The 24,840-nt window shown below is 36.4% G+C and overlaps 1 protein-coding gene and 1 long non-coding RNA gene across 11 annotated transcripts in view; one reads left to right on the top strand and one right to left on the bottom strand.

Annotated features, from left to right (window-relative positions):
- Nucleotides 1–24,840, top strand: part of Mecom (MDS1 and EVI1 complex locus) — a 546,152-nt gene that overhangs the window by 376,000 nt on the left and 145,312 nt on the right. The window lies entirely within an intron of this gene.
- On the bottom strand, nucleotides 12,690–22,157 carry LOC124078190 (uncharacterized). The gene is made up of 2 exons (XR_006846834.2): nucleotides 21,469–22,157; nucleotides 12,690–13,284 (listed from the first exon to the last, which is right to left on the bottom strand). It is a non-coding gene; the product is annotated as an uncharacterized LOC124078190 (long non-coding RNA).

Genomic DNA, 24,840 nt, shown 5'->3' with positions numbered 1-24,840 from the left:
GATTTATTTGCCAATCTTTCATTGTTTATGAGATGGATGGCACTATCTGGCTATGAATTGGTCTCTTACTGAAATTGATTTCTGTTCATTCCTTTTATTTGTAATTATTTCAAGGTAAGATAATTATTTAGAGTAAGAAATTACCAAAGTGAAAACCCTTCTTGATGTCTGACTGGCAGCCATGTTACCTGGTAACTAACACACTCTGTATAGAGTGTGTTTTTGTTCTTGACAGTGTAGAAGTTGGAGACCTCGGAAGACTTCAAGAAGCAATAATCATGGAAGGCTTCCATACCTAGAAATCCATTAAGGCCACTCTGTCCACTAAGTGACCAAAGACTTCTCAGTTCCTTTGACTCATTTTTCCAGTGACTCCCAAGGCAGTGCCACAGGATGGACAGAGAGGTCCTGGTAAAGGGAAAGGACTGTAGAGAATTAGAATCTGATACATCACTGGGTCTGCATAAGGAATGTCAGTACTGGGAGCAGACCCCATCCTCTCGTGGTGCTTCCCTAAAGTATTTGACTTATGTGGATTTTTTTGCTTACTATTTTATTCTTCTACTTTTATTACCTGGCATTCAGGGATGGCCAAAGGCCTAAAGAGTTCCAGGTCTCTGATATCACACACCCCTTCTCTCCAAATTTTGAACATAAAAAGAACCTCACAGTAAGGCTTGTCAACATGAATCTTTGACTAATTGCTTCTGGGTCAAATTCTATACTCTTTCTTATCATTCTGAAACCTGGACTTATTTGGACTATAAGCTAGAGGCAATAATATTAGTATGTATAAGCTATGAGGGTTTCTTAAATGTACTTTACCAAATGATCGTTGCACATCCTTGCTCTAAGGCAAGGATATTGTGAACATACCGTTTTTTTTTAAATAACAGAACTTCTTTGGAGCCCATCTCTGCCGGCCTGCGGGGTATGGAAGGCCCTCTGTCTGGATTCCATCGAGCCTGCCTGCCATGTCTTATCAGTGCAGAGCTCTATGAAGAGGGTCCTATATTAGCCACAACATGACCTGCATGGCCAGGATCAGCCCTAGCAATTACCCACTGATGGAGAAATGATTTAGAATGAACAGCTTGAGGATGCCATTATTTACCATGTATCATAGCCTAGGATAAAGCTTAAAAAAATCTTCCTCCACATTGGGGTTGATTTATATATCACGACAATTGGCAAGTGATCTTTCTCTAACTTTTTTTGTGTTTTGCCGCTGCTTAAGCAGATCCTAAATGGTAGAAATCCTGACAGTTCTAGCTCCTGACTAATGTAACTACTCAAAGCAACAGTTAGCCCTGAGCACAGTCCCCAGCCAGGCTCCTGGCAGGAGTCCATGGGAATAATCTCCTTCTCTTGGCAGCTGCCTGAGCAGTGGTTTGTGGAAAGACCTGCTGTTAGTTGGCAGGGTGAGGGTGGGTCTCTATAGCACATTACCTTTAATGCTCTCGCTTAACATAGAGAGTTTCAGAAACTTGTGTGAAATAAATAAGTGAGAATAATATATGGTTATTTGGACTTTGTATTTGAAGTAGAGATAGATGTCAAAATGAGAAGAAATGAGATGATACAAGAGAAATGACTACTGATGATCTGTGTTTTCTAGGGTAAGATACTTCTCTGGGTCTGCTTCCTTATCTACTTTACAAGGGTGTTGGATTAAAAGAAGTCTAAGGTTCCTTCCCTTTAACATGCCAGGCTTCCCTATGGACTACTTAGCCTCAGGAATGCAATCCTATCTTTACCTGCACCTTTACTATTTTTTTAACTTATTGGTTTAAAGCAATATTATTTCTACAAGGCACTTGAGGCAGCTTGCAGCAAAAATACAGATATGATAACAAGAAAGACAAGTAAAATTAGATAAGTATTTAGAAGAAGAGAAGAAAATGGCATACTGACCAATTCTGAAGAAATGGATAAGAAAATACAAAACCTGACTCTGAGCTCCCCAGTAGACAAGGCAAAAAAACGCCAGCACCGATTTATAGAAAAGAAAATGACACATACTATTTATTTCCCCATGTTAGATGTTAGCATCAAGTTTTCCACAGGAATCTGGAAGTTAAGTAAATTATAACACTTGGTGTAGTCTATTTAGATTTTAAGTTTTAATTCCAGGGCTAAAATCCCAGACCTGGAATACCTAACATCTGAAACAACCCTGTGTGAAAGTTATCATATTCCTATTCAATCTATTAATTGACATCAGAGTTTATTTTCTTATCTGTACATTTATTTTTACGTTTGCCCCAGGGCATAGTTTTTTTTTTCCTCACATGGAATAAAAAATAGTTTTCATTTGTTATCTTTCTACCAGAATATCATGTAATTTGAAATAATAAAAGGAAGTAAAAATAATTTTACTTAGTAAGGATTTCATTCAGGATTTAGTGCTTATATTTTTCTTATATCCCCAGTTTCTTTGTGATAAAACAGGGGGGAAGACTTTACTATGTAAGCCAACAGGTTCTTGCTTTTAGTTATTATGAGCAATCATTACTAATCTTTGATAGTCTAATTTCTGTTTCTTGGAAGACAATAAAATCACAATTGTATTCAGTATTCACTAGTGAAATTGAGATCCAGTGTTAACATTTCTCCATTCTTTCAACAATTCTATTCATGAGTAAAGAATACATAAAAATAAACTCAGTGTGGGTGTGTGCATTTGTGTATTTGTGTGCCTGTGCTCTCCTCTGTATGATCTAAAGAGAGATTCACACGTAAGAGTTCCTGTCCTGTCAATTTTCAATGGCAAGATTTAAACACCTTGAGGCAATAGTAAAAATGGCTGATGTAAGTTCAGCAATCCATGAGTTTTCTTGTTTGGAGTCAAAGAAAAGACAGGAGGAAGTATTAGGCAAAAAGGCAGCTGAGTAGAAGTCAAGGAGTGATTGTTCCTCACTTCTGTCCCCTGCCTGGAAGAGGTGCATCCTGGTGCATCATAAATACACACTCACACACACACACACACACACACACTCACACACACACACACATTTTGTTGTTTTGTTTTGCTGTGGATTGAACTCAGGGGTGCTTTACCTCTAAGCTATATCCCAAGTCATTTTTTGTTTTGTTTTGGGGAAAACTTAGCAACAGTTAAGTTGCTGAGTCTGGACTCAAACCTGTGCTCCTCCTGCTTCAGCCTCCCCAAATAGCTAGGATTATAGTGTGTGCACCATAGTGCCCAGCAAGAATAATAGTATTTATTATTTATTTATATATTTTTTTACTCTTTATTGCAGTGCTGGGAATTGAGCCCAGGACTTTGTGCATGAAAGGAAAATGTTCTACCACTGAGCTACATCCCTAGCTCCTGCATCTATAATATAACTACTTGTTTCCTATATGAATGATGTGCCTCTTCATAGCAAAATAAAACAAATTAATTTTTCTATCACCATATTAATCATAGTAATCAATATTTTCTGTCTCAACAGACAAATCTCATGACCTAACACAATAGTTTATGTCTTGCTTGATGTCTAGTGCTTGTTAGCGAGGGCTTTTCTCCAAAAAAATGAGATAGAGGAGCCAAGGTTTTTGTGACCCCCTTGTTGCAACACAAGACCTCTAAGTTCATTCTGGGAGGAAGAAAAGAATAATGAAAAAGAGTTGCCTGCTCTGAGGTGTCCACTCTGAATTGACCCATCTCCTTTGCTTCTATCTGTTTGTCAAATTCAGCCACAAAACTATATCTCAGGACAGGTAGAGCTGGGGGATGAGGAGATTACATGTAGGAATTCATAGCTTCTGGGAAAGTTGGAGACAATTTTTACTTGATAACTCAGAAGCATCGTGTAACATAAAACTGATTGGGTGATAAGTCAAGGAGGGCCTCTTAGAGGAGGTATTTTACATCTGAGAGAAGTTTTGACCAGAAAGTGTATTTTAGACACAAAGGCCTATTCTGTGGCAATCAAATAGCAAAATATGTGCCAGTATACTGTTAAATTAAGGAGTAGTTTTACTACTAAAATAATGTTATTACTTAAAGTAAATAATGCTCTTACTAAATGTGGGTGACTCTATACATAACTTTGAATATCTCATATGATAATGTGACATGGTACACAATTAATCACTAAACACAATGCTTTATGACTGTAAAACCTATTATTGAATAAGAGCCAAAAAAATAATTCAGATCTATTAGTTTTAAAAAAAGTATTTTGGTCTTCTAGAATAACTTTCTCTCTTATAATGATGTAAGATTACAATTACTTTAATCTTAGTATCTGAAGTTTCCAAAAGAGGCTGCTAACTTTTACATTATTTATAAGGAAACAACTTCACAGGTAAATTTATTATTTAACTAGGATCATAGAGGGGGAAATAAACTACTTAGAGCAAAAGTAGTCTATTATCACAAGTTGATTTTCATTGTTTCTGTTTTATGACTTTGGAGTTATTACGATTAATATATAGTCCATCCATTGAATTCCAACACACAAGTGCCATCTTTTCATTAATGACTAGTTAAATAGCTGTCCCAAATATAATTTAAATTTTCAGGGACAATATTCACTAACAAATGACAACTAAATCTGTTTCTTCCGCTTGCCTTGAAATTCAGGAGTAAATATTTATCCCCCCTTATTTCTTCTCAGAAGCTTCTTCATTGACCAACAAACAGAAAAAAAAAAACCAAACTAGATTTTTGTTCCAACAAATATTCTTGACAAGAGCAGAAACTGAAAAGAGGGGGAACAAAGCTCAATGTATAGCTATTTTAGCAGTCTTTGATCATGTTGGAATATGGGCAGTGAATGGAGACTGGTAAACCCATGTAGTTCTTTGCCATGAAGGCTACTTTAGCGTGAAGCCAAAAAATGAGAGGGGTAGGCTTACTTCTCGCAGATTTAACCAAGAACAATGACACCATTTGCAACCACGGTTCAGAGCCAAAAAGAAAAAAAAAATCATTGCCTGCATGCCAATGTATGCTCCCTAGAGAATAACTGGAAAATGAGAAACGCCTGCCAGAGATTAAGTTTTATTTCTAATGCAAGCACAAAGCAGACTGATGTCTTTTTAATGAAAATGAACATATCACAACAGATGAGTTTTATTTGTAGTTTTACTGTGAGTTTTTTTTTTTTTTTTTTTTACAAATCTGGTCACTGGGTATATATTCCTTTTAAAATACAAGTTTTAGAATGTGATGAGTAAGGGGAGCCAACTTTGGAATCAAGGTAATTGAAACTTAGTGGACTAAACGTCAGGAAATTCAATGACATCCAAACATAAAGAGACACAGAACTACTCATACCAAGTAATAAAAGTTAAAATTAGAAATTAATAAATGCTTTTACCATTTTATAGCCTTATATACTCATAATTATTATATATACTCATCATCACTAACATTTAAATAGTTGTTTTGTATCAGTCACCGTTCTAAGGCTTTATATGTACTAGCGTATTCATGTGTCAAAAGAACCCATTTTACAAGGGAAGAAACTGGGGCAGAAAGACATAGAATAACTTGCCCAAGATCACACAACCAGTGAGCTGTGGAGTCAGGTTCTTGCCTGCATGTTCAGAGTCCTGAGAGTATATTCTCATGCAACAAATCACCCTGATCTTCGCAAACATACTTGCTGAATGCTTTTAGTCACTGTGCTCTAGACCTCCGTTGATAAACAGAAAGTATTTTGAGGGAAGAAAAGAAGCAGAATCATAACAGAACCAAAAACCCAAGCACAGTATTAAATGAACTTCACGCCAGTTAGACTCAATATATAGTTTGAGTCTGTGTCATTATCTTAAAACATGTAAGAAGAAGGGAAGGAACAATGGAAATTTGTAAAGTGGTTGCTATCAGGATAGCCCATGTTGTTTCTCCATAAGAAAGTAACCAGAAGTTAAGGAAAACCGAAACCAAAGTGGGGGGGGGAGAGAGAGAGAGAGAGAGAGAGAGAGAGAGAGAGAGAGAGAGAGAGAGAAAGAAGAAGAAGGAGGAGGAGGAGGAGGAGGAGGAGGAGGAGGAGGAGGAGGAGGAGGAGGAATGGAAAGCAATGGGGAGGAGAAAGAACTGACCTCATAGTTCTTTGTTAAATAGGACACAACTCATTTGTGCAATCCTTGGTAAAGAATAGTGTTAGTTCTAGTAGCTCATTATTTAAACTTAGAGTTGTATTTATGGCACAGTACAATAGAGAGAGCTTGAGATCTGGTATGTAAAACCCTACATGCTCTGTTGTCAGTGCTCAGCCTGTGAGTCTTATCTGCAAAACAGGAATCTAGAAATGACTGCTATATTGGGTTATTTTTAAGAGTTAAACGAGATTAGACAGGAAAAAAACAGTGTACAGCCACTTTAAACTGAATATAGATAATAGTTGATATTGTTAATCTTAAATGTGACCTGGGTGTTGGAGTTCTTTAGGGAATTGGAGGTACTGAATTGCTTTTATGACAACATTTCCATTTAACGGCTCTGGATAACACTGGCTTATTAACATTCTCCATTCACATAAATTGGGTATGGGTATATTGAGTTGTTAGAAAGCAAGACTTAATTCTCAAAATGAGTATTATCTAAAAGGTGAACTGCTACCTACAACAACAGCAAAACACATCCGAAGCACAGAGCTCACACAAGGGAGCTGAAAGAAGTTTCATGAAAGGGGCAGAAAAAGAAAAGTGAATCCACAGTTTCATGTGACAGTTGACTCAGAATTTAGGATGACCATACTAGAGATACTGATGTATCCATCTGTTTTTGGCAGGGGTACCAGGGATTGAACTCAGGAGCACTTGACCACTGAGCCACATCCCCAGCCCTATTTTGTATTTTATTTAGAGGCTGAGTCTCACTGAGTGCTTAGTGCATCGCTTTTGCTGAGTCTGGCTTTGAACTTGAGATCCTCCTGCCTCTGCTTCCAAGCCACTGGGATTACAGGTGTGCACCACCCTGCCTGGCTATCCATCTATTTTTAATGAGCAAAAGGAGATAAGCTTGAGTAAGTTGCTTTACCTCCCTGAGCACTAGTGTCCAAACTGTAAATAAACAAGGGTTATTATAAGTAAATAAACTCTGAACTCTGGTCTTCAAGATCTTTTTTTTTTTATTCTAATGTATTTGTCATAAAGTTTCTGAAATCAACTTTGCTTGGAAAGCATTACCACTGCTTGCATACGTGGGTTACCTTCGTATATACCTTTGTATGAGCTATACAGATAGGATTGTGTCTATCTGTATCATCTATAGGTTATACCTCTAAAGGAAATAGAAGCTTTTGTCCACACAGTCACAACAGCTCTTACTTGATGGTTGAGAACAGGCCAAAATGTTATGTGATGGAAGGGAAGAAAGTGTGTCTGGGGGAGGGAGGGGAGAAATGTGATTTTTCAAGTTTTCTCTAGTGACACAATCACTTTCACCGGCCTTGGTCAAGTTGCTACTACGTCCAAGTTGGAAGAAGTAAAGTCTAAAAATTGAGCAAAACTTAGTCTACAAAGAATTCTGGGGTTTTCTTCAATGAAGAGTCGAATAAAAATATCAAGATTAAATAGCTGACTAGCCTCCGTCTAATACTGTGTAGAATAAACTATTACACCAACATAAATATAGAGTGGTAACAGGAGACTGATCAACTTTTGTAGAGAATTTCATTTTTTTATGCCAGAAATTCAAAATTATCCTGGCAGAGGAGAAGGATACACTTAATGTTTTCTGGAAGAAACATGCAAATTACCTCATTCTTAAACATTCCCTAGAGGCCATTATTATTTTTTTATCCCATTCCCAAGTATTACTCACAAAGTGGAAAGGGATGACCAATTTCTTAAAATGCTTTTGACGCTCTTTGGTGTTTATAATATATATTATAACATTAGCTGAAGGCCAGGTATATTTACACCAAGTTATTTCTATTTCTCTGGCTTTACCCATTCTTCTGCATCTTTTTGTTATTGTTGTTTTAAACATGGATATCATTTTAACTCAATTTTGGAACCAACTATGACATCTTTAAAGAACCAATTGAATTCCCATTTGGTGGCCACTTGAGTCGTTTTCCTCATGTCTGCTATCTCTGTGCTGCCCTCTTTTTGGCAGTGTGTTCTGAAGCCCTGTTTGCTTAGCTCCAGTTCTGCTGCTCCACTTATTTCAGGACATTCAGCATCTTAGCCTCTTAGAAGTTAGGAGATGGTTCTATGTCTTCTCTGCAAGGACTGGGATCCTGACAATCACAGTCCTGAGTCTCAGTTTCCATAACATTGAATTATGAGCCTGTGGGGTAGGAGATGCTAGGGACAGTGAGCCTGGACACCCTCTCCCATCTGTCCTGCCCCGTGGCTCAGGGCTTCCTGTACTGGACTTTTTTCTACTGATGACTGAACATATCTGCTGAGTCTGGCCAAATCTCAATGCCAGTATCCAGCATGCACCATCTCTCTTGGACTTGTTCCATCTTTTGCCAATTTGAAATCTGAGCTACTGAATCTGCTTATTTTTATCTTTTATTTTCTGGGTAAAAGTCATGGCGTTCAAACCAGTGAAATCCTTGAAAAGACTGTTAAAAATAATTGATCAAAAAGCAAAATTGCATCTTGGTGCTGGAATGTGTAATGCCACAGAATTATTTTTATTTCAGGATGACTTACATATAACCTTGAATTTTAAGTTTAGTAGAACAGGCAATGTATTTGTTTAGAGGGAAGGGCCATTAAAGTCGACTGCTTCCCCCCCCCCCACTTCTTGTTTGAATTGGATAAAACTGTAATATATCCTTTACGTCACAGTAGCACCCTAGTGGTTATCATATTGCATTAGTTACATGAGTTTTTGGGAACATTATACAGTATATACTGCCTCTAGTAAATACACCAGTCATGCTTATGGTCACACAGTCAGCGCCAGGAAATTTAGGATGACATTCCCTGCAGGTTAGTAATTCTACCCATTATTTATATTGGTTTGATTTGAAACTAGATGAAGCTAAGTATTTTTGAAGACTTTTCTGACAGAATTCTAGAAAAACCAGAGAATGAATATTTAAAATGAGTTAAATATATTTGGATTATTATTTTTTGAGGTCATCTAAATCTTGTCATAATGTCAAATCATTGAGAAAGTGAGAGGACTTGTTTTGAACATAAGGTATAGATCTGTTTTATCCACTAATTGAAACCTCTTGTAAAAAAAATTTATTTGGGGTGTACACTGAAGGCTCACTCCAGGGAAACAAAATGATCCCAGTTCTTTTAAAAAATGGATTAAATATTAGTAATGAGGCTGTGACAGAGGAGCTGAAACAGATGTGGAAATTGTGGAACATCATCTTGGCAGTTGAAGTGGCCTTACCAGCTGGATGTCTTCTGAAAGTGGGAATTTATCATGTTTAAGCCGCAATACAGAAGTTAGTACTTGAAGATGGTTGTCATAACAGTGCAAGATTTTGATGCAAACATTAGATGATTGTAATAAACTTACCCAACGATGTCTGGACTGTCATAACGAATTAAGAACAGATTATTTTAAGATTCTAAAATAGCATTTAATTCTAAGAACAGTAGAATATTTCATGCCTTCTAACTTATTCACCTTGGGGAGGAACAGATATAAAAGGCTGATTACTAAGATTACCCTCAAGTCCTACCTTTCTGCTTTGTTCAATAATCTATGCTCACCTTCTCACTATGAGAGGGTCCCTTTACCTTATGTCCAAAAAAGGCAATACAAACACAGAGAATAAGCAAAGCCTCCCAGATTTGTTTTGATTTCTAATCAGTTTTGGTATGTTAGATGTCTAGAAGGGCTTATAGGAGCTCCTAATTTGTAAAAGGGTCACTATTTAGTTCACTAGATTTGAGTATTAGTTAAACGAAATACTGGGACACTCCAGGGATATCAAGTTTCCTTTCCCTTCCTGTTTAAGCAGTGTGCTTCTCTACCAGTTACTAAAGTGATTTCAGGCAATGTGAATTAGTAGTTATGTGACCTCGGGCAAGCCATCTAGACCTAAAGAAGCTGGATTATTAGGGATGTCAAATAGATTTCAGTGCTCATGCATCCTTTCCTATGGTAGACTTGGGATCCTTTGGAATATTTTGGAAACTGGTCTGGCTCCATTCCATTGTGGAATCAGTAGAATTTAAACTTCATGATGGCAATAACTTTTGTCATGAAGATGCTCTGTAGCATCTGTTGAATGAATGAATGTCTGTCTACTGAATCAAGTAGAAGAGACCCTTAGAAAATCTCTTGGCTTGAGAATCTCAGATGATGAAGCTAAGCAAAAACTAAAAGTCAGTTTCCTGCTTTAGGGAGCAAATCCATTGATATCTATTTATGTGTGCATTCAAGTATTCGATGTGCTAAAATGACTCCTTACACCATAGATCTCTATTTTGCTTTCCAAGAATAACTTTTGGATGATTACAGATGTTAACTCTAATATTTTCCCTTGCTTCAAAAGATTATCTCTGACAGATTCTTGCCCTTAAGGCCATGGGGACTTAGAAGAGAAAATTTCAATTAATAAAAAAAAAATGGCATCACACAATTGTTGTGAGAAATAACTAACACAAATTTTGAAAAGATATTATTTTTTTTGAGATGAGAATCACACTATGTTGCCCAGGCTGGTCTGAAAACCCTGGGCTCAAGTGATTCTCCTGCCTCAGTCTTGAGAGCACTGAGATTACAGGTGCATACCACTATGCAAGGCTACGAGAAATTCTTAAACATTTTATAGAAATTATTGTGTCATTAGTTTTTGGATTGTCACAATACAACTCATCGTTTGTACTATTGGATTCCATTCAATTTAATCCTAATTCAGTGAGGATGAAATGAATACCGACCTCAAACCTCGCTGTGTTGAATGTAGTTGGGCTAAAAAAATATAAAAGTGATTAGGGTAAGTCATTTGATTACTCTTTTATTAGGGTTTCTTTTCTAAATATGTTTGTGTTGACTTTACATGTTGGCATTAAATTGTATTAACCCAATATAGAAATTATTTTTTGCTTTTCTTTTTTTTTGTGAGAAAAAAGGGTTCTGTAAATACATAAATTCAGAAAATAACATGAAGTATATATTGATATATCTCATAAATAATTAAAATTTCTGAATAAAATCTGCAATACATAAGTCCTGTCATCCTACCACAAAAATATGTAACGTTACTGGAAATCAATGTATTTTCTCTGGGTAGATGTTCCAAATAATTTTTTTTAAATGAAGTCTAATAATTCAAGGAATAAAAATAAGCAACAGTGACTTATTTTGCAGAAGAACTTGCTGAGAATTCCTTTTGTTCCATGCTGAAGAGGTGTTTCTTGCTTTTCGCTTTGGTCAACATTAGTAAAGTTCATTATAGTAGATTTAATTTTTGTCAGTCATCATCCAAGTCTCCATCCAGATACATTCAAAAAATCACTTAAAAAAATAGTGCACACTTCTATGCAGTTACAATTTTCAACCAAATTCAAACCTTTTGGCGTTGGATTAACATATTATGTTTGGGTTCACGTTCGTTTGTGCTTGGCAGAATTCAACTTCCTGTTGAAGGGGGAGCGGCTAAGAACCTCTAGTTTTAAAAAGAGCTAAAAACCTCGAGTTTTAAAAAAAGACTCACAAGGCTTTTGAATGTCAAATGGCTCTTACAGAAAAATATTTGATGAGTTAAGTGTAAAAGAACAAGAAACATATGGATTAAATTTCACTGAAAATGCACATGGACTTAAAAATTAAGGGAGAATGTACTTGGCAAAATGTGGTTTTGGTTTTGCCAAATCCAAAGTTTGAGAATAGATTAAGACATTGTACAAACCCAAACCATACCTGGCTTTAACCATCTGCTAGCCTGCAGTCTACAAAAGCTTGTTGATGAGGCCTTACCTTTCTAAGAGTGCTGAAGACACCTGCATTTTCCCTGTGGCATCTTCTGGGGACTCTAAGCCAGTTAGATTGATGAGTTTGCTTATAGTTCCATACTTTAGCAGTTTGTTGTGATAGAATTTCCAAGTGTAGAATTTCACAAATGAATAAACTGACCCAAGACTTAATCATATTAATTCAATGGATGTTATATTTAAATGTGTAAATGAAATGTTTATAAAATTACAAATTATTTTTATAAATGGTATATTTTTAATATAAGATTGAAAATTTGAATACTACTATATTTAAATATCTTACTGTGTAACAGTAGAAATTTGTTATGTTAATTATGTACCTTGGCATATTATACACCTCCATTTTCTAACCTACCAGAACATCCTTTCTGTTTTTCCCTTCTGATACCTTGCATTTCCATCTCCTATTATGATTTATCTTACGTTCATACCTACTATCTCCTCTGACAATTATAACTCATTTTGTGCTGGGTGCCATGGTGCATACTTATAATCTCAGCAGCTTGGGAGGTTGAGGAGGAAGATCATGAGTTCAAAGCCAGCCTCAGCAAAAGTGAGGTGCTAAGCAACTCAGTGAGATCCTATATCTAAATAAATCACAAAATAGGGCTGGGGATGTGGCTCAGCTGTAAAATGCCCTGGGTTGAATCCCCACCACCAAAAAAACAAAAACAAAACAAAACAAACAAACAAACAAAAAACCACCTTATTTTGTGAAGAATTTCTGTCTGATTTGTGTTTTTACTTGTGAAATATATCCAGGCTAGTATGTCTAAGCAAATAACCTCAAATGAAAGCTGTTACATGAATAGATAAATGTTTTAATAAATATTTTAATAGACAGTCTTTTAGAATGAACTATTATACCATCTTGTCTGGGACTATCTCTTCTAAACATCTTGTATTTGATAAATAGCATAATTTTACATTTGATAAAAACTACCTTTTTCCTACTCTGATCAAGAACAGGCTTATATACATTCTTAACACCTCAACTTCAGTAAAATAAATATATGTCTAAAAGCTGTATAGGAGGTCTAGAATAAATAATGTACACAGTTTAGCTTGCCCTTTTCCCTCTCTCACTCTTCAAAGATAATGCAGCAGTACATTGGTATTCTCCTTAATTAGAACTCCCCTGAAGTACATGTGCGCTCCCACAGTTGACAAAGCTCTAAATAAATGAGCACCACTTCTCTGTGCAAGCAGAGGTATGATGTGTCTACATTTTAATTATATACATATTCAAAAGCTCCAAGTCTCTCTGTAGTACTATCCACATTTCATGCTGGAGACACTTGGCCAGGACTCCATTCATGTGTCCTACAGGGTTACATATGATGTGGCTCTTCTCCCACTGGGTTACACAGGATATGAGCTGGGTCCTGGCGGCTTCTGAAACAAGAATGAGAGAAGCTCTTGTGAAGTGAATTTAAAGAGAGAGAGGAAAAAACCTCTCCCTGGCACTGAAGTCATTGGAAGTTTGGCATGTCTAACTGGGAGTAGACCTTGGCTCACAGAACTGAGAGATAGCTAAACAAAGATTTGTTCAATTTGATAAACTCCCTGGCTGAGACTGTCTTGCCAACTTTCTTTCTAGAGCAACTTTTCACAGCTGAATTATAAAACCTTGAAAATCAAGGGTTCGTAATGGAAATGCTGACAGATCCAACTAACGTAAAGTTATACCAACCAAGCATCACTATCATATTTTATAACTGTTTGAGAAGTTTGTAGAAAGGAATGGCGCATTTGCTTCATGGAATCCATTTCCTTTGCTAAAAACTACCAAATGTCCCTATGGTAGGCTCTTTCACACTTTAAACTGTCTTGATACCACATTTTTATGAATAGAAATGTTAAAAAACTACTAACTTCCTTTGAGGCTCAAAATCAACTGTTTTCTCATTCCATATTCTGGATCTGAATTGGATAAAAGAAAATTCAGGCCCTGCCATTGATGTCTTAGTATTCATTAGATATGTTTTTGGAAAAGTGTTTTACATTTTAAAATTTTTTCCAAAGGGATATTTATAGAGATGAACTTCTTTGTGATTATTGAGCAAATGAAAAAAAAAATCATTCTATTATCAAAATGTCCATTGTGGTCCAGTAAGTGAAAGATATTTTCAGTGCAAACAACCTGCATTTTAAGGGCAGCATGATCTCTATATAGACATGTAAATACAAAGTTGCATTTTTAGCTCTTTTGAATTCATATTCCTCATCAATCCATAAATTTTATTTAGCTGGCCATGTTTCATGCATAATCAAATTGAATTTCATCAAAAATCATGGTTAAAGACCACAGGAATAATTAGGAAATAATTACTCACAGAAATAACAGGCTACAGTGTAACTTATTCCTCTGCAATAGCTGAGAGTTGACACTTGGATTTCTGAGAACAACAAGAGGGTTTAACTATAATTTAAGTGCTATAAAAATCTGATGGGTGTAATTTACTCTAATATTCATGAATGGGAAGTGATTACTCTAGGGCAAAGGAAGGGGAAAAAAACCAGCTGGTTGGTCAAACATGTGTCTTTTGTTTTTTCATTTTGCATAAAGGTCTTTACTTGGTATGTGGGTTCCTTAGCAGAAAGGAGAAGTTACAGTTAACAAATTAATGAAAACCAAGTGATGCCTTTGAAGAATTCTTAAGTGAACCTTAACCAATGCCTTGGGCTACATGTTCAATGTGAACAAAAAAATTAAGGTGAACTGGCCACTGCTACTAAGAGTCAATTGACAGAATGCATGGGTCATTAATTTTGTGTCCTTTGTTTTGTCAGTGTGTTTTTGTGAGGCCTGGTAAAGAAAGTAAAACCACTGATGCTGAAAATTGTCTGCTCTGTAGCTCATTTCCCCTCCTAGCATGCACTGACCCAAGGGAGTGGGCTTCAGGTCGCCTGCCCCCATTTCCCTTCCAAATACTCCTGGCTCCAGCAAGTTTGAGAATAGCTCCATGGCATTGGTGTTGTGAGTAATTCTTTGCAAGTTTGTGCTTAATCATATGCAGAACCTAAGTACCATTAAAAATTAGATGTCTGCTCACAGTGTTTTCTTGAATTTTGAAAGTAAATTCTGAAACAGGATTTGCAACCTCAGTTCCCTTCAATTATTGGAAGGGAGAGTGTGAAATTTAAATTAGTTGGTTCACCTTAATTCTTTGTCCTTTCATTACCAGGAATTCCAGAGAGCCACCTTCTGGCTTTTTGTACCATGAATGAGTGATCTAACTAAAGTGCCCATAATGCTGGTATGCTGTGCGAGGGCTCTTTTGGGGCTTTAAAGTATGTTCTAAGTCATTGTACCAAAATGTTAGTATATAGCATCAATTCCATAATTCCATATCAATACAATCCAGACTGTATCACATTTTATTACCACATAACTTCATTTAAAAGCAGGTTTTTAAGAACCAAGGTTTTAAAAAGCTGGTTGCCATAATAGGCTCGACTTTCTGTTCTCAGAAATGCTGTTCTAGTCCTCAAAGTGGAAAGGGCACAGATTGGTCTGAATTAGAGTAGCTGTACCTCTGCATTGTACAGGGAGCCAAGGAAGATTTTCAAATCTTAGGCAAACAATATTTGTAGGTTTTATTGATTGAACTGTTCATAATAGTCCAGAAATCATAGAACTGTGTGTTATTTTACAGTTTTGTGTCCTTTCCTTTGCAGTGACACTAGGTAGTGCCACTAGATATTGGGTACAGGGATGATTTGGATGCAGTCAGAAATGGGTTTGTGTTATAGTAGTGTCTTTCCAATTTTTATAAGTAGTTCTTATTCCTTATTTTGATGTGGTAGCCAGTTAGGTGTTTTTCATCCATCCATCCATTCATTCATTCACTAATCCAGGAACTCTGCCAAGTACATGGTCCATGCTAGGTAAACAAAGGGACATGGATTCATTCCTAGCCTAAGAAATCTCAGATTCCTGGGCTCTCAGACCTTTAAATAAGTAAGATGCATTGTAGAATATGCTGGAAGATAGGGCATTTGGGAGAGAGGGGAAGCCTGGAGCCCCGCTTACAAATGAGTCAGTGAATGGAAAATTGAATGTACTCTGTTAGTTTACTAGTGCTCTCCTAACAAAGTACCAGACTAGATGGATTCAGCAGTGAAAAGAAGTTCAAGATCAAGGTGTTGGTAGGCTTTGTAGCTCCTAAAGCCTCTCTCCTTGGCTGGATGATCACTCCCCTCTCTTTTGTGCCCTCTCATGTTGTCATTCCCCTATGCATGCATGCCCATGGTGTCTGTGTGTGTCCCAAATACCTCTTCTTATAAGGACACTAGTCAGATTGGGTTTTGGCCTATCCTAATGGCATCATTTTAACTAACCACTTTTAAAAATTCTTATCTCCAAATACATTCATATTCTGTGGTTGGGCATTAGGGCATTAAAGTGTCAATTTTGGAAGGACATAATTTAGCTTATAACTTCTGAAAAGGGAGATGAATGGAGAAATGTCAAACGGACAGGAGACAAAAGGGTATTTGCAGAATAATGTCTAGAAATGCGTCCATGAACATCTTGTGCTATGTGTAGAAAGTTAAATTAAGAATTTGTGCAATACAAAAAGAGGGGTAGATTTAACAGATTTTTATTTGATTTGATGATTACGCATTTATGCAAATAACTGAAATAGGTTTTGCTGGGCAAGGACCCAAAGAAGTAGTTAGAAAGGTCGTTGAGAACCACCAAATTGCCAAATTTCTATGTTTTCATCAGAGGGTCTGAATTCAGGCTACAGATTATAATTACCTCCTTAGAATCAGATTAATGGATTTAGAGTGATTTCCCCAGATAATACCCAATGCAATTCTAGTGATGTTATATATAGTTTAAATTTTGTTAAAAATCCAAAATGTGGGCTGGGGTTATGGCTCAAGGGTAGAGCAGTTGCCTACCATGCATGAGGCACTGGGTTTGATCCTCAGCACCACATAAAAATAAAATGAAGATATTGTGTCCATCTATAACTAAAGAATAAATATTTTTTTAAAAATCCAAAATGCACACATAATATTAAAATAGTAGCTGATATGTTACTTTTACACAGTCTTAGTATTATCATAAGCGCTTATACATATCATCTCATTTAATCTTCACAAGGGTCCACAAAGTAGGCATTATAATAATTCTCATTATAGAGATGAAGAAATTGAGCAGCTAGCTAGTGATGCAACTGGGTGGAAGTCAACAAGCTTCTGACCCCTAAATTCCAGTTTAACTGAATTTAACAAAGTAATTTGGAGAAAAGCACTTTTTGTAAAGACCCAATTTTAGTGTTCAAAGATTCAACTTAAATGTAGGTCAGAGAAGTCTTAATTTTAAAAATTTCTCAATATCAAAACTAGTGAGAGTGCTTATTGCCTACATTGCTGAAATTTTTAGAAATCATTTAAAGAAATAAACTTAAAATATTTTATATTACATTAAAGTATCTGTCAATTCCCAAATAAATAAAGTAGGTATATGGTCAGCTCTTTTTTCCCCCTACAAGGATCTCTTTAATCAGTAGAGCATTGTCAGAGAAATGGACATGGACTCCCCAATATTATTTGTACATCCTGGAGTTGGCACATTAACAATCAAAGAACCTGTTCATTTTCTATCATGCAAAGACATGATGGCTTATTCAAAGAACAACAGAAATAAGGAGCAAATGTGAGGGTTGAAGAAATACATGAGAGGTCCATATACTTTGCCTTGATTTATTAAATGAAATTGTTTGATTAACTTTTGGAGATATGATAGGATTTAACTCATGCCAAAGAGTGATAGTCTTGTGTGCTGGATTTTAGCAAATTGATCCCGACAGCTGTGGTTTGGGATGTAAGTGTGGACTGAGCTTCTTCCCTTAGACATCAGGCATCATGTATGGGATCCAGGGCTTGGGAAGGATGTACAAATGTAGTCCTCCTGTCTCAGATTGCCAGCCACTTTCCTGGTCCAATTTTGTATTTATGTAGCTTTCAATATGTTCTTTAAAAGGGTGAAATAACTTGTTCAATTGCCTTCATGATCTATCATAGAAAAAACTAATTTGTTTATCTGATAATGCTTTTAGAAAAATAGTTCTAATTAACTTTTTTTTTTCCAATTAGGCTCAAAACCTTCCCCTAATGATACACATTACTTTTGGAACATATCATATTTTAATAGCATGCTTGCTTATTATGTATAAATCAGAATCAGGGTCAATATCTGAGAATGTTCCACTTACTCCAAAGAGAAATGTTCTCTTTTATTTGGAAAAAAAAGTCTTGGCAGACAAGCGGGGAACTACCAGATGGAGGAGGCTGTGCCACATGGATTATAAGTTTTTCCCTCTCTTCTTATTGATGTCTTAAGTTGAACATGTTCCATCTGTCCACTCTCAATAATGAATAGCGACTTTTTTACTGTAAAGGTAACAAATTCCATATAGGGTAAATGAATTCAAGCATATAATGAAATGTGCAAGACTCAACACTCTGTACTGTGTAGATGTTGAGGATTATGTGGGCAAGTGTGGAAATCCAATACAATTTCTGGAGCAGCGCATATTTTTACATGGGGAGGGCATTAGAAAAATTCTCTCTCAGGGCCTCAATTTTATTCTCTAAGGATTAAAACTATGGATAATGGTTTGTATGAATTGTTTGAATCTGATTAATTTTTAAAAATTTATTAGTTCTAGGAAAACAATCATTTAAAACTCATTTTCTAATGCCTAGAGTAAAATATTCCTTATGATGTTAGTAAATAATTAAAGAACACTAAGTCACCTTGGTTAAATGCTACTATCTAAATCCAGCTTGACAAATATGTAGATACTGTTTTAAATCTTCTTCATTCATAACTTTGGCCTTTTTGAAGCTCAGTCCTCTGGTTTGAAATTTTCTTCCTATCTTGTGGCAAGGACAGTGGCATTTCTACATTTAACACTAGTATGGCTATTCTGTGCTTTTCATTAATCACATCAATATTTTATTATTGATGCTATTATTATTAATGCCAAAATTTTGTGATGATAAGTATTATTTGAGTTTTGAATATTTTAAATAATTTTGGTGGGACTAAGTCTTTATTCTGTCTCTTGTTAAATAGGTACCCAAAACACTTCCAATGGAAAACCAATAAAGGAGTCCTATGATTCTTTTATTGTTTAAGCAGGATTAAAATTCAAGCAGCTGTTTGGCCTGGTTGCTAGATATATTTTAAAGCCTTGTTTTTTCTATTTTTTATTTTTGTGAGGGGATAGGGTTGTTATATGTATCAACTGTTTGTGGCAATGAGCTTTGAAATGCTAACTCCTTAAATAGATTAAGATGCTTAGATTTTTTTTATTCTACTTTGTTATATATGACAGCAGAATGCCTTACAATTCATATTACACATATATTAGTTTTAAGTTTTGATGTGACAGTCTTATTTTTCTGTGACTGGATTTGGTTTTTTGGTTCTTCTTCCATCTGGAGTTGGAAGTTACTCTTTATTTGCTTACAGATAATTGAAGCCAACCAAACTTGTTAAAGTCAAAACCAACAACACCATGCTTTATTACACGCCTATGAGTTTAGTCACAGACTCTAGTAGGTTCTGCAAATGGCACAATTTATGCAGTGGCATGTCAGAAACTCAATGCTGTAATTTTCCTCTTCCTAATGGAGAATTAAGAATCTAAAAGGGCCTGAGCTGTTCACATGGACCGAATCCCCACGGCTTGGGTGCAGAGGTCTTGCAAAAATTTAGTAAGTGAGAAGGAGAACAAAGATTCTTAGTTGGAGGGGAAAAAAATTAGATCGCCTGTGGCTGAGAAGCTGAGGGGGACAGGTAGGCACAGTGGGGTGCAGGATAATGAGGCACATGGCAAATCTGATGCACAGATGTTAAGCCAACTGTAGCTCCGGCTCCCAAAGTTGTGCATGCCACAGCACCATGCCTCAGGGCTATGTCTACACCAGAACATTTGGAGCAGTAAACGACGGCAACATTAGGTTCAAATTAATCTATTACTCCAGAGCTGTGAAATGTTGGTTGCTTGTTTCAGAATTACATTGCCTGTGGGTGAAATGTTTTAGGTAGATTTTAATGCATGCTCATGACTTGCTGAGGAGATTAAGAGGAGAAAGGGAAATTAGAACAGTTAGGAGAGTTGTGGAGGGGCACATTTCTGGTTAAAGTATATGAAAAAGTATTACATATTTCACTGGCAGGTCTGGTCTCCTGTTGGCCACCTGCTGGGCTTGAAATATCCCACATCATAATGAAGGCAGGTTTGCAGAAGCCTTGTAAATACTTGAGCCCTGCAATTGAAGAAGGCAGACAAAGGCGGCTTTGGGGTCTCCTGGAGACTTTTGAGGGTTAGGTCTGTCAGGCGGGTGCTCCAAATGAATTTGGTAATTTATTATTCTGCACTTGTTAAGTGGAACATGTAAAATTTTGCATTTAGGTTTTTACCCTCATGAGTTTAAGGAAACTCCTGAGTAACAGGTAGCCTTGTGACATTTCAGAGTGTATTTCAAAGTCATCTTGACCTCCTCCCTCTGTCTATGTCATTTCCCTGATATCGACAGGTCTATTTTCACAAACCTGTGTGGTTTTTCAACCCTCTATTTTCCCAAACTGGAAAAACTAAACCTTGAATTAACCTGTATTTTTGTTTTGCTTTGTTTTGTCAATTGAATAGTTTATTCAGTCAGGTGAGGGGAAGAAACCTGTTTGGAAGTATCTATAAAGAAAAAAGTTTTTTTTTTTACAATATTGTAAGTTTTTCTTATAAAAACACTTAATTGAAATGCCTAAGAGCTGCCCAGTACAAAAGTCAATAAAAACCCTAGAATAGAGTTTATAGGGGTTGTCTATGTACATAATTAAATCCTTCAGGCACTTTAAAACTCTGCAAAATAAATGGTTATGCAAGAATAGCCTGCTGAGAGAAGAAATGCTTGTATCAGCTTTAACCAGCAGCCCTGTGTTCCATGTTTCTGGGTTGGAATGAGAAAGCTATTAGGACACTGGAAGACTGCAAGCCACATACAAATCATCTTTGTTACTGACACTTGGGGGAGTACTTTATAGTGGCTGTCAAGTCCAATACAAAACATGGTTTGTGCCTGAAAAAGTCAAGTGCCATTATTTAAGAAGAAGATGCTAGCTATCCAAATAACTGAACAACATCCAGGATCTTCATTGAGTTTAGCTGCTACAGAAGCAGATTTATTATTGGGTCTGACTTAAGCAAATTAACATGTAGGTTTTGCATTCTAGATTTGATGGAATAACAAAGGTTAATTACTTGCAATGATCTATGTGGAACAGGAGTAAAAAGGGGGAAGGACTGTATTTAGATTTCATTTCACCATTCTTTAGGGAATACTATTTGAAGAGATGGGATTATTATGGGGTGCGGTGGGGTGGGGTGGGGGCAAAGGAAAGAGTGCTAAGGAAAAGGGGGTGGGAGGGAAGAAAGAAAGAAAGAAAGCAGTCTAATGAATGTAACCAATAGAAAAAAAAATTGTAGGTTTGTTTCTCTCCCTGGCCCTCAAAGTTATGATAAATGATAGCACGAGGAAAAGATAACCTACCATGAGAGTAGGATCACCAAGGCCAAATACTAAAACTCCCAGCAGACTGGCCCATACACTGCAGCCTCTGTTCGTGTTTATTTTTTCTGCTCACTCTTGGTTTCGTCAATCAGTATGATAGACGATAAGTCCTGACTAGAGCAGCCCGCGTCCTGCTCTCTCACGGTGGGTAGCATGTTGTGGTTGGCGCCGTGCAGTCGGAGGATCGCCCGCATCAGGAGCACCAAGGGGATGAGGCTCGGAGCAGTCTTCCAGCAGCCGGCTCCTTGGAGAATTGCAAGCAGGAGCGTTATCAGCCGAGAGTGGAGTTGCCAAGAAACTGACCACACATTAGTAGCTTTGTTTGGGTACAGTCTAAGGGGGCTGTAGCTCACAGACTTGAGACACTCTCTGTTAAATCATCCCTGGTTTTAAGTGTTAAAAGAAAAGCTTGTTCAAAAAGAAACCATGGCTGATGGCCGCAGGCAGGCAGCCCTGTGACAAGACTCCTCCTCGGGAGTCAGGAATTTGTGGAGTTAACTGGGCTGAGGTGTAAATGGACATCAATTAAAAAAAGAAAAGAAAGAAAGAAAGAAGAAGACTCCTCTCTTGGTCTCCCATTTGTTTCTAAATAAACTCTCTCTCCCAACGTGCAAAACAGCATTAAAAATGCCTCGAGAAGAAATCTGTAAACACAATGGGAGCTTTAGTTAGCTGGTGACATATGAAACACTGCTCAGTTAGCCAACAGCTCATCAGATAAATGGAATTTCCTGCACGCTATTCACAGATCACTAATGTTTATCTGCTCTCTCAGCACTAATACTTTTTACATTTCATTCTAGGAGAAGATTTTTTTGCTTTATTTCGTGCATTGGAAACTTTTAGAAAATTTTTAGGATCACTTTTTAAATTTTTTTTTTTGAACTCGTTTTGTAGAAGCTGAGAGATAAAAAAAAAAAAAAAAAATCAAGAATGTCCTGACTTGATTCACTGAAGGAGCCAAAGTGAAATTCTTTTGATATCTTGTGATGCAACATTGGTCAAACATTTCCTGTTCAACATTTTTTTTCCCTGGGTATTAGTGGTTCCATTTTTTAAAGAACAAATGCTTCAGAGATCTGGAGTTCTCTATTTTTGTAAGAAATTTCAAATAAGTGATCTATACATCTTCTCCCAAAGCAATGCTTGATAGTAAGAGTAAACTGACAGTTCTCTTTGTATAGATAATTTCCCATTTTAGAAGTTTCATTAGTGTGTTAAGGAATGTTTCCTCTTCCTTTAAAAGATACATTCTGCAAACAAAATGAGCACTTTCTGATTTTAATTCTTTATACCTGGTCTTGTTACCTATAACTGCTGATGTATGTTAAGGTGAAACTTAACACGGGAATATTAGTTTTATTTCAGTTAATTATGTTACTAAGAGCCCATGAACCCTAAGATTTAGGGTTGGTCTGTTTCTAGTTATGCTGCCAAGGTTTTTCCTTGATGGAGGGGGTCTGTTTCATTCTATTTGGCCTCTCCACCTTTGTAACCCCTGGTTTCCTCTTTTCCTGAATCACAAGTTTACGTTCTCCCCTTCTGTGAGAAGATTGAATGCTTATTCAACTCCAAAATGACTATGGTCACAAAATATCAACAGTGATTTTTAATAGATCTTTGCCTATCAAAATATTGTTACTGAATAATAGGGTAAAGGTAGTCGTGGTTGCTGATAGGAAGGAATCTGACTATTAATAAAAAGCAGACAAGGGTCTTGAAACAGTACTTCCACTGTTGCAATTTAGACACTTTATATTACTTTATTTAGTGCAACACCTGCAGCTACTCACATTGCTGGTGGCTGAAATAATCCAGGTCCACACGGGAGAGTATTACAATTTCATTGTGCTATTTGTGCTTACTGTTTAAGCCTTTCTCACAGGAGAAAGCATTAGCTAAGTGTACAGTAGATAATAAAAAGGGGGATTTGGACTCATCTGTTCCACTTAAATCTGTCTAATAAAATCTCCCTTTGCAATTAGTATTTGACTCCTCTTCTACCCCTGTCTGGCATCTGGAAGGGGATAGTGGTACAAACTGGCATTTGTTGAAGTTCTTTTTTTTTTTTTAATTGTCCTCACATTTCATGGTTTTGTGGATCGTGCCCTCTTCTGAGCCTTGGAAACAGTATACACTTCCTAAGCTCCACTTCTGCAGATGTTATAATGGATTTCGGATGGAAGATGTTTGCCATCTCAACAGGAGAAAGAGGGTGTCTCGTTTTGGGGCAATAATAACAAGCCATTCTTCATCTTTAATTGACAACTTAATTTAGATTTCAGATAGGTTTCTTTTAGTGATGCCTTATTTTAATTTAAGCCCAAATGCTGATAATCACGCATCCAAAGACATACTCTATACAAAGTTTGAGTTAAGCAAATTTCCAATTCAGGCATAAAGATGTGGGGTAAGACTGAAACAGAGCTGGAGGTCATTTCTTCCTCATCTAAGCAGGAATAGCTCAGAGTTCAGGGGATTCATACCCTTTTGACTTTAATTGGTCTGGGCCCACTGAGGCAAAGCAATGTTGCTCTATTTGTTTGGAGGTCAAGGAAGCAATCACAGAGGCCTTCAGAATATTTTCAAACCTTTAGGGGAGATAAACAGTATTTAGACATTTTAGAATCATAAAACCAGTTTCTAGATAGTTGTCTAATTTCCTAAACTATGCTTGCTGAAGTTTATTTGGTTATTGAAACATTAAGCTTAACCAGTTGTGTTCTTTCTACTTTATGAAAATGTAGACAGGAAATTATCAGCAAATTGCTCGTTTAGAATTAAAGACAGGAAATGAACTTCAGCAGTTGAATTCTTGTAGTAAAATCTTCTACCTAAAGCATAAGCAAAGCCAGAAAACCTTGCTTTTATTTTTAAGTCTGGGCTTTGTTATATCAACACAATAGATTTAAGTACTCTGTCCTAGTTCTCCTCAAAATTTCCATATTGCTTTTTACAGTTTCTGTTACTAATTTCCTTGAAATTTTTAGAATGTAACTGGTGCTTCCATTCTTATTTGGAACAAAATGCAACTTCTTGGATTACATTAATAGATTAATGTGAGATATGATTCAGAAATAGTAACTTTGCTCATTTATTCATGAGGACACCCAAAGCCCTGGACATCTCTTTAAGTTCCCATATTATTTTATCTGAAATTCCAGAAGTTCTTATTAAAGTCTTGAATACTATATATTTTAATACATATTCCTAAATAGTTAATAGGTTCCCCTCGATGTGAACTTTTCAAGCTATTCCTTCTTGAAAGTTATTACTTAGCTTTTATTCTTTGTATGCTATATTGTTAGCATGTCCAATATATCAGTGATATCTACAAAATAATTCCTGTAC

Source organism: Marmota monax, unplaced genomic scaffold, assembly GCF_021218885.2.
Source record: "Marmota monax isolate L192 unplaced genomic scaffold, Marmota_monax_Labrador192_F-V1.1 WCK01_AAM20220418_F8-fsc00110, whole genome shotgun sequence".
Lineage (NCBI taxonomy): Eukaryota > Metazoa > Chordata > Mammalia > Rodentia > Sciuridae > Marmota > Marmota monax.
Note: the sequence above shows the minus strand (reverse complement) of the source record. Positions and strands in the feature narration are given on the sequence as shown.